The sequence below is a fragment of the Buteo buteo genome, chromosome 18, assembly GCF_964188355.1.
Source record: "Buteo buteo chromosome 18, bButBut1.hap1.1, whole genome shotgun sequence".
Taxonomy (NCBI): domain Eukaryota; kingdom Metazoa; phylum Chordata; class Aves; order Accipitriformes; family Accipitridae; genus Buteo; species Buteo buteo.
Window position 1 is genome coordinate 12,556,887 of NC_134188.1, and position 9,803 is coordinate 12,566,689.

Here is a 9,803-nt window from a genome sequence, read left to right on the forward strand (position 1 = left end):
GTCATATCTCATGGTGTTGGTTCTCGGCAGAGCCTGTTTCCGAAAAGGCAAACGTCTGGCTATTCCTCCTACGAGGAAGGAGACAGCCCTGAAAGCTGTTGCTAGATTTCTCCTTCCCTTGGTAGCCTACACACAGGAACAACAGCACTAGGGATAAATGCTTTCCCAGAGATGTCATATCTCATGGTGCTCGTTCTCGGCAGAGCCTGTTTCCGAAAAGGCAAACGTCTGGGTATTACTCCTACGAGGAAGGAGACAGCCCTGAAAGCTGTTGCTGGTCTTCACCTTCCCTTGGCGACCTACTCACAGGCACAACAGCACTGGGGATCTGTGATTTCCCAGAGATGTCATATCTCATGGTGTTGGTTCTCGGCAGAGCCTGTTTCCGAAAAGGAAAACGAACGGCTCCTTCTCCCACAAGGAATGTGCCAGCCCTGAAAGCTGTTGCTGGTCTTCACCTTCCTTTGGCGACCTACTCACAGGCACAACAGCACTAGGGATAAGTGCTTTCCCAGAGATGTCATATCTCATGGTGCTCGTTCTCGGCAGAGCCTGTTTCCGAAAAGGCAAACGTCTGGCTATTACTCCTACGAGGAAGGAGACAGCCCTGAAAGCTGTTGCTAGATTGCACCTTCCCTTGGTAGCCTACACACAGGAACAACAGCACTAGGGATAAGTGCTTTCCCAGAGATGTCATATCTCATGGTGCTCGTTCTCGGCAGAGCCTGTTTCCGAAAAGGCAAATGTCTGGGTATTCCTCCTACGAGGAAGGAGACAGCCCTGAAAGCTGTTGCTGGTCTTCACCTTCCCTTGGCGACCTACTCACAGGCACAACAGCACTGGGGGTCTGTGATTTCCCAGAGATGTCATATCTCATGGTGCTCGTTCTCGGCAGAGCCTGTTTCCGAAAAGGAAAACGAACGGCTCCTTCTCCCACAAGGAATGTGCCAGCCCTGAAAGCTGTTGCTGGTCTTCACCTTCCTTTGGCGACCTACTCACAGGCACAACAGCACTAGGGATAAGTGCTTTCCCAGAGATGTCATATCTCATGGTGCTCTTTCTCGGCAGAGCCTGTTTCCGAAAAGGCAAACGTCTGGCTATTACTCCTACGAGGAAGGAGACAGCCCTGAAAGCTGTTGCTAGATTGCACCTTCCCTTGGTAGCCTACACACAGGAACAACAGCACTAGGGATCTGTGCTTTCCCCGAGATGTCATATCTAATGGTGCTCGTTCTCGGCAGAGCCTCTTTCCGAAAAGGCAAACGTCTGGGTATTACTCCTACGAGGAAGGAGACAGCCCTGAAAGCTGTTGCTGGTCTTCACCTTCCCTTGGCGACCTACTCACAGGCACAACAGCAATGGGGATCTGTGCTTTCCCAGAGATGTCATATGACATGGTGTTGGTTATCGGCAGAGCCTGTTTCCGAAAAGGCAAACGTCTGGCTATTGGTCCTACGAAGAAGGAGACAGCCCTGAAAGCTGTTGCTAGATTTCACCTTCCCTTGGTAGCCTACACACAGGAACAACAGCACTAGGGATAAGTGCTTTCCCAGAGATGTCATATCAAATGGTGTTGGTTCTCGGCAGAGCCTGTTTCCGAAAAGGCAAACGTCTGGCTATTACTCCTACGAGGAAGGAGACAGCCCTGAAAGCTGTTGCTAGATTGCACCTTCCCTTGGTAGCCTACTGACAGGCACAACAGCACTGGGGATCTGTGCTTTCCCAGAGATGTCATATCTCATGGTGCTCGTTCTCGGCAGAGCCTCTTTCCGAAAAGGCAAACGTCTGGGTATTACTCCTACGAGGAAGGAGACAGCCCTGAAAGCTGTTGCTGGTCTTCACCTTCCCTTGGCGACCTACTCACAGGCACAACAGCACTGGGGATCTGTGCTTTCCCAGAGATGTCATATGACATGGTGTTGGTTCTCGGCAGAGCCTGTTTCCGAAAAGGCAAACGTCTGGCTATTGGTCCTACGAAGAAGGAGACAGGCCTGAAAGCTGTTGCTAGATTTCACCTTCCCTTGGTAGCCTACACACAGGAACAACAGCACTAGGGATAAGTGCTTTCCCAGAGATGTCATATCAAATGGTGTTGGTTCTCGGCAGAGCCTGTTTCCGAAAAGGCAAACGTCTGGCTATTACTCCTACGAGGAAGGAGACAGCCCTGAAAGCTGTTGCTAGATTGCACCTTCCCTTGGTAGCCTACTGTCTGGCACAACAGCACTGGGGATCTGTGCTTTCCCAGAGATGTCATATCTCATGGTGCTCGTTCTCGGCAGAGCCTGTTTCCGAAAAGGCAAACGTCTGGGTATTACTTCTACGAGGAAGGAGACAGCCCTGAAAGCTGTTGCTGGTCTTCACCTTCCCTTGGCGACCTACTCACAGGCACAACAGCACTAGGGATGTCTGCTTTCCCAGAGATGTTATATCTTATGGTGCTCATTCTCGGCAGGGCCTGTTTCCGAAAAGGCAAACGACCGGCTCCTTCTACCACAAGGAATGTGCCAGCCCTGAAATCTGTTGCTGGTCTTCACCTTCCCTTGGCGACCTACTCACAGGCACAGCAGCACTGGGGATCTGTGCTTTCCCAGAGATGTCATATCACATGGTGCTGGTTCTCGGCAGAGCCTGTTTTCGAAAAGGCAAACGTCTGGCTATTCCTCGTAAGAGGAAGGAGACAGCCCTGAAAGCTGTTGCTGGTCTTCAACTTCCCTTGGTAGCCTACACACAGGAACAACAGCACTAGGGATAAGTGCTTTCCCAGAGATGTCATATCTCATGGTGCTCGTTCTCGGCAGAACCTGTTTCCGAAAAGGGAAACGTCTGGCTATTCCTCCTACGAGGAAGGAGACAGCCCTGAAAGCTGTTGCTGGTCTTCACCTTCCCTTGGCGACCTACTGACAGGCACAACAGCACTGGGGATCTGTGGTTTCCCAGAGATGTCATATCTCATGGTGCTCGTTCTCGGCAGAGCCTGTTTCCAAAAAGGCAAACGACCGGCTCCTTCTCCCACAAGGAATGTGCCAGTCTTGAAAGCTGTTGCTGGTCTTCACCTTCCCTTGGCGACCTACTCACAGGCACAACAGCACTGGGGATCTGTGCTTTCCCAGAGATGTCATATCTCATGGTGCTCGTTCTCGGCAGAGCCTCTTTCCGAAAAGGCAAACGTCTGGGTATTACTCCTACGAGGAAGGAGACAGCCCTGAAAGCTGTTGCTGGTCTTCACCTTCCCTTGGCGACCTACTCACAGGCACAACAGCACTAGGGATCTGTGCTTTCCCAGAGATGTCATATGACATGGTGTTGGTTATCGGCAGTGCCTGTTTCCGAAAAGGCAAACTTCTGGCTATTGGTCCTACGGGGAAGGAGACAGCCCTGAAAGCTGTTGCTAGATTTCACGTTCCCTTGGTAGCCTACACACAGGAACAAAAGCACTAGGGATAAGTGCTTTCCCAGAGATGTCATATGTCATGGTGCTCGTTCTCGGCAGAGCCTGTTTCCGAAAAGGCAAACGTCTGGGTATTACTTCTACGAGGAAGGAGACAGCCCTGAAAGCTGTTGCTGGTCTTCACCTTCCCTTGGCGACCTACTCACAGGCACAACAGCACTAGGGATAAGTGCTTTCCCAGAGATGTTATATCTTATGGTGCTCATTCTCAGCAGAGCCTGATTCCAAAAAGGCAAACGACCGGCTCCTTCTCCCACAAGGAATGTGCCAGCCCTGAAATCTGTTGCTGGTCTTCACCTTCCCTTGGCGACCTACTCACAGGCACAGCAGCACTGGGGATCTGTGCTTTCCCAGAGATGTCATATCACATGGTGCTGGTTCTCGGCAGAGCCTGTTTTCGAAAAGGCAAACGTCTGGCTATTCCTCCTACGAGGAAGGAGACAGCCCTGAAAGCTGTTGCTGGTCTTCAACTTCCCTTGGTAGCCTACACTCAGGAACAACAGCACTAGGGATAAGTGCTTTCCCAGAGATGTCATATCTCATGGTGCTCGTTCTCGGCAGAGCCTGTTTCCGAAAAGGCAAACGTCTGGCTATTCCTCCTACGAGGAAGGAGACAGCCCTGAAAGCTGTTGCTGGTCTTCACCTTTGCTTGGCGACCTACTCACAGGCACAGCAGCACTGGGGATCTGTGCTTTCCCAAGATGTCATATCTCATGGTGCTCGTTCTCGGCAGAGCCTGTTTCCGAAAAGGGAAACGTCTGGCAATTCCTCCTACGAGGAAGGAGACAGCCCTGAATGCTCTTGCTGGTCTTCACCTTCCTTTGGCGACCTACTCACAGGAACAACAGCACTGGGGATCTGTGCTTTCCCAAGATGTCATATCTCATGGTGCTCGTTCTCGGCAGAGCCTGTTTCCAAAAAGGCAAACTACCGGCTCTTTCTCCCACAAGGAATGTGCCAGTCTTGAAAGCTGTTGCTGGTCTTCACCTTCCCTTGGCGACCTACTCACAGGCACAACAGCACTGGGGATCTGTGCTTTCCCAGAGATGTCATATCTCATAGTGCTTGTTCTCGGCAGAGCCAGTTTCTGTAAAGGCAAACGTCTGGGTATTACTCCTACGAGGAAGGAGACAGCCCTGAAAGCTGTTGCTGGTCTTCACCTTCCCTTGGCGACCTACTGACAGGCACAACAGCACTGGGGATCTGTGCTTTCCCAGAGATGTCATATCTCATGGTGCTCGTTCTCGGCAGAGCCTGTTTCCAAAAAGGCAAACGACCGGCTCCTTCTCCCACAAGGAATGTGCCAGTCTTGAAAGCTGTTGCTGGTCTTCACCTTCCCTTGGCGACCTACTCACAGGCACAACAGCACTGGGGATCTGTGCTTTCCCAGAGATGTCATATCTCATGGTGCTCGTTCTCGGCAGAGCCTCTTTCCGAAAAGGCAAACGTCTGGGTATTACTCCTACGAGGAAGGAGACAGCCCTGAAAGCTGTTGCTGGTCTTCACCTTCCCTTGGCGACCTACTCACAGGCACAACAGCACTAGGGATCTGTGCTTTCCCAGAGATGTCATATGACATGGTGTTGGTTATCGGCAGTGCCTGTTTCCGAAAAGGCAAACTTCTGGCTATTGGTCCTACGGGGAAGGAGACAGCCCTGAAAGCTGTTGCTAGATTTCACGTTCCCTTGGTAGCCTACACACAGGAACAACAGCACTAGGGATAAGTGCTTTCCCAGAGATGTCATATCTCATGGTGTTGGTTCTCGGCAGAGCCTGTTTCCGAAAAGGCAAACGTCTGGCTATTACTCCTACGAGGAAGGAGACGGCCCTGAAAGCTGTTGCTAGATTGCACCTTCCCTTGGTAGCCTACACACAGGAACAAAAGCACTAGGGATAAGTGCTTTCCCAGAGATGTCATATGTCATGGTGCTCGTTCTCGGCAGAGCCTGTTTCCGAAAAGGCAAACGTCTGGGTATTACTTCTACGAGGAAGGAGACAGCCCTGAAAGCTGTTGCTGGTCTTCACCTTCCCTTGGCGACCTACTCACAGGCACAACAGCACTAGGGATCTCTGCTTTCCCAGAGATGTTATATCTTATGGTGCTCATTCTCGGCAGGGCCTGATTCCAAAAAGGCAAACGACCGGCTCCTTCTCCCACAAGGAATGTGCCAGCCCTGAAATCTGTTGCTGGTCTTCACCTTCCCTTGGCGACCTACTCACAGGCACAACAGCACTGGGGATCTGTGCTTTCCCAGAGATGTCATATCTCATAGTGCTTGTTCTCGGCAGAGCCAGTTTCTGTAAAGGCAAACGTCTGGGTATTACTCCTACGAGGAAGGAGACAGCCCTGAAAGCTGTTCCTGGTCTTCACCTTCCCTTGGCGACCTACTCACAGGCACAACAGCACTAGGGGTCTGTGCTTTCCCAGAGATGTTATATCTTATGGTGCTCATTCTCGGCAGAGCCTCTTTCCAAAAAGGCAAACGAACGGCTCCTTCTCCCACAAGGAATGTGCCAGCTCTGAAATCTGTTGCTGGTCTTCAACTTCCCTTGGCGACCTACTCACAGGCACAGCAGCACTGGGGATCTGTGCTTTCCCAGAGATGTCATATCACATGGTGCTGGTTCTCGGCAGAGCCTGTTTCCGAAAAGGCAAACGTCTGGCTATTACTCCTACGAGGAAGGAGACAGCCCTGAAAGCTGTTGCTGGTCTTCACCTTCCCTTGGTAGCCTACACTCAGGAACAACAGCACTAGGGATAAGTGCTTTCCCAGAGATGTCATATCTCATGGTGTTGGTTCTCGGCAGAGCCTGTTTCCGAAAAGGCAAACGTCTGGCTATTCCTCCTACGAGGAAGGAGACAGCCCTGAAAGCTGTTGCTAGATTTCTCCTTCCCTTGGTAGCCTACACACAGGAACAACAGCACTAGGGATAAATACTTTCCCAGAGATGTCATATCTCATGGTGCTCGTTCTCGGCAGAGCCTGTTTCCGAAAAGGCAAACGTCTGGCTATTACTCCTACGAGGAAGGAGACAGCCCTGAAAGCTGTTGCTGGTCTTCACCTTCCCTTGGCGACCTACTCACAGGCACAACAGCACTAGGGATCTCTGCTTTCCCAGAGATGTTATATCTCATGGTGCTCATTCTCGGCAGGGCCTGTTTCCGAAAAGGCAAACGATCGGCTCCTTCTCCCACAAGGAATGTGCCAGCCCTGAAATCTGTTGCTGGTCTTCACCTTCCCTTGGCGACCTACTCACAGGCACAACACCACTGGGGATCTGTGCTTTCCCAGAGATGTCATATCTCATGGTGTTGGTTCTCGGCAGAGCCTGTTTTCGAAAAGGCAAACATCTGGCTAGTCCTCCTACGAGGAAGGAGACAGCCCTGAAAGCTGTTGCTGGTCTTCAACTTCCCTTGGTAGCCTACACTCAGGAACAACAGCACTAGGGATAAGTGCTTTCCCAGAGATGTCATATCTCATGGTGTTGGTTCTCGGCAGAGACTGTTTCCGAAAAGGCAAACGTCTGGCTATTCCTCCTACGAGGAAGGAGACAGCCCTGAAAGCTGTTGCTGGTCTTCACCTTCCCTTGGCGACCTACTCACAGGCACAACAGCACTGGGGATCTGTGCTTTCCCAGAGATGTCATATCTCATGGTGTTGGTTCTCGGCAGAGCCTGTTTTCGAAAAGGCAAACGTCTGGCTATTCCTCCTACGAGGAAGGAGACAGCCCTGAAAGCTGTTGCTGGTCTTCAACTTCCCTTGGTAGCCTACACTCAGGAACAACAGCACTAGGGATAAGTGCTTTCCCAGAGATGTCATATCTCATGGTGCTCGTTCTCGGCAGAGCCTGTTTCCGAAAAGGCAAACGTCTGGGTATTACTTCTACGAGGAAGGAGACAGCCCTGAAAGCTGTTGCTGGTCTTCACCTTCCCTTGGCGACCTACTCACAGGCACAACAGCACTAGGGATCTCTGCTTTCCCAGAGATGATATATCTTATGGTGCTCATTCTCGGCAGGGCCTGATTCCAAAAAGGCAAACGACCGGCTCCTTCTCCCACAAGGAATGTGCCAGCCCTGAAATCTGTTGCTGGTCTTCACCTTCCCTTGGCGACCTACTCACAGGCACAGCAGCACTGGGGATCTGTGCTTTCCCAGAGATGTCATATCACATGGTGCTGGTTCTCGGCAGAGCCTGTTTTCGAAAAGGCAAACGTCTGGCTATTCCTCCTAAGAGGAAGGAGACAGCCCTGAAAGATGTTGCTGGTCTTCAACTTCCCTTGGTAGCCTACACTCAGGAACAACAGCACTAGGGATAAGTGCTTTCCCAGAGATGTCATATCTCATGGTGCTCGTTCTCGGCAGAGCCTGTTTCCAAAAAGGCAAACTACCGGCTCTTTCTCCCACAAGGAATGTGCCAGTCTTGAAAGCTGTTGCTGGTCTTCACCTTCCCTTGGCGACCTACTCACAGGCACAACAGCACTGGGGATCTGTGCTTTCCCAGAGATGTCATATCTCATGGTGCTTGTTCTCGGCAGAGCCAGTTTCTGTAAAGGCAAACGTCTGGGAATTACTCCTACGAGGAAGGAGACAGCCCTGAAAGCTGTTGCTGGTCTTCACCTTCCCTTGGCGACCTACTCACAGGCACAACAGCACTAGGGGTCTGTGCTTTCCCAGAGATGTTATATCTTATGGTGCTCATTCTCGGCAGAGCCTCTTTCCAAAAAGGCAAACGAACGGCTCCTTCTCCCACAAGGAATGTGCCAGCTCTGAAATCTGTTGCTGGTCTTCAACATCCCTTGGCGACCTACTCACAGGCACAGCAGCACTGGGGATCTGTGCTTTCCCAGAGATGTCATATCACATGGTGCTGGTTCTCGACAGAGCCTATTTTCGAAAAGGCAAACGTCTGGCTATTACTCCTACGAGGAATGTGCCAGCCCTGAAAGCTGTTGCTGGTCTTCACCTTCCCTTGGTAGCCTACACTCAGGAACAACAGCACTAGGGATAAGTGCTTTCCCAGAGATGTCATATCTCATGGTGTTGGTTCTCGGCAGAGCCTGTTTCCGAAAAGGCAAACGTCTGGCTATTCCTCCTACGAGGAAGGAGACAGCCCTGAAAGCTGTTGCTAGATTTCTCCTTCCCTTGGTAGCCTACACACAGGAACAACAGCACTAGGGATAAGTGCTTTCCCAGAGATGTCATATCTCATGGTGCTCGTTCTCGGCAGAGCCTGTTTCCGAAAAGGCAAACGTCTGGCTATTCCTCCTACGAGGAAGGAGACAGCCCTGAAAGCTGTTGCTGGTCTTCACCTTCCCTTGGCGACCTACTCACAGGCACAACAGCACTAGGGATCTGTGCTTTCCCAGAGATGTTATATCTTATGGTGCTCATTCTCGGCAGGGACTGTTTCCGAAAAGGCAAACGATCGGCTCCTTCTCCCACAAGGAATGTGCCAGCCCTGAAAGCTGTTGCTGGTCTTCACCTTCCCTTGGCGACCTACTCACAGGCAGAACAGCACTGGGGATCTGTGCTTTCCCAGAGATGTCATATCTCATGGTGCTCGTTCTCGGCAGAGCCTGTTTCCGAAAAGGCAAACGTCTGGCTATTCCTCCTACGAGGAAGGAGACAGCCCTGAAAGCTGTTGCTGGTCTTCACCTTCCCTTGGCGACCTACTCACAGGCACAACAGCACTGGGGATCTGTGCTTTCCCAGAGATGTCATATCTCATGGTGCTCGTTCTCGGCAGAGCCTGTTTCCAAAAAGGCAAACGTCTGGGTATTACTCCTATGAGGAAGGAGACAGCCCTGAAAGCTGTTGCTAGATTTCACCTTCCCTTGGCGACCTACTCACAGGCACAACAGCAGTGGGGATCTGTGCTTTCCCAGAGATGTCATATCTCATGGTGCTCGTTCTCGGCAGAGCCTGTTTCCGAAAAGGCAAACGTCTGGGTATTCCTCCTACGAGGAAGGAGACAGCCCTGAAAGCTGTTGCTGGTCTTCACCTTCCCGTGGCGAACTACTCACAGGCACAACAGCACTGGGGATCTGTGCTTTACCACATATGTCATATCTCATGGTGCTCATTCTCGGCAGAGCCTCTTTCCGAAAAGGGAAACGTCTGGGTATTACTCCTACGAGGAAGGAGACAGCCCTGAAAGCTGTTGCTGGTCTTCACCTTCCCTTGGCGACCTACTCACTGGCACAACAGCACTAGGGATCTGTGCTTTCCCAGAGATGTTATATCTTATGGTGCTCATTCTCGGCAGATCCTCTTTCCGAAAAGGCAAACGACCGGCTCCTTCTCCCACAAGGAATCTGCCAGCCCTGAAATCTGTTGCTGGTCTTCACCTTTG